We start from the raw sequence: 262 nt of genomic DNA on the forward strand, positions 1-262 counted from the left end.
ATCGCACTGCTCTCTCCCCAGTGAGTCTCAGCCTGTTCCCCCCACAGTGGGTCCCGGGGCTCAGAGAGGAATACTGTGGCCCTGGAGGGCCCGTGGGCTTGGTCTGAGAGCCGGAAGTAAAGACAGGCATGGAGTGGGAGACCCAGGTGTCCTGCCTCCCATGCTGTGGTGCCTGGAATTTGGGAGTGAGTGGGAGTGAAGGAGCGCTAGGACACAGAGGAGGGGAAGGGAGAAGGAAAGGAAGGTAAAGGAGGGAGGGTGG

General features: G+C 61.1%; 1 protein-coding gene across 3 annotated transcripts in view; it reads right to left on the reverse strand.

Moving 5' to 3' along the window:
- Positions 1-262, reverse strand: part of RUFY4 (RUN and FYVE domain containing 4) — a 26,277-nt gene that overhangs the window by 24,742 nt on the left and 1,273 nt on the right. The window lies entirely within an intron of this gene.

Source organism: Neophocaena asiaeorientalis, unplaced genomic scaffold (assembly GCF_003031525.2).
Source record: "Neophocaena asiaeorientalis asiaeorientalis breed wild unplaced genomic scaffold, Neophocaena_asiaeorientalis_V1.1 scaffold86, whole genome shotgun sequence".
NCBI classification, from domain to species: Eukaryota; Metazoa; Chordata; class Mammalia; order Artiodactyla; family Phocoenidae; genus Neophocaena; species Neophocaena asiaeorientalis.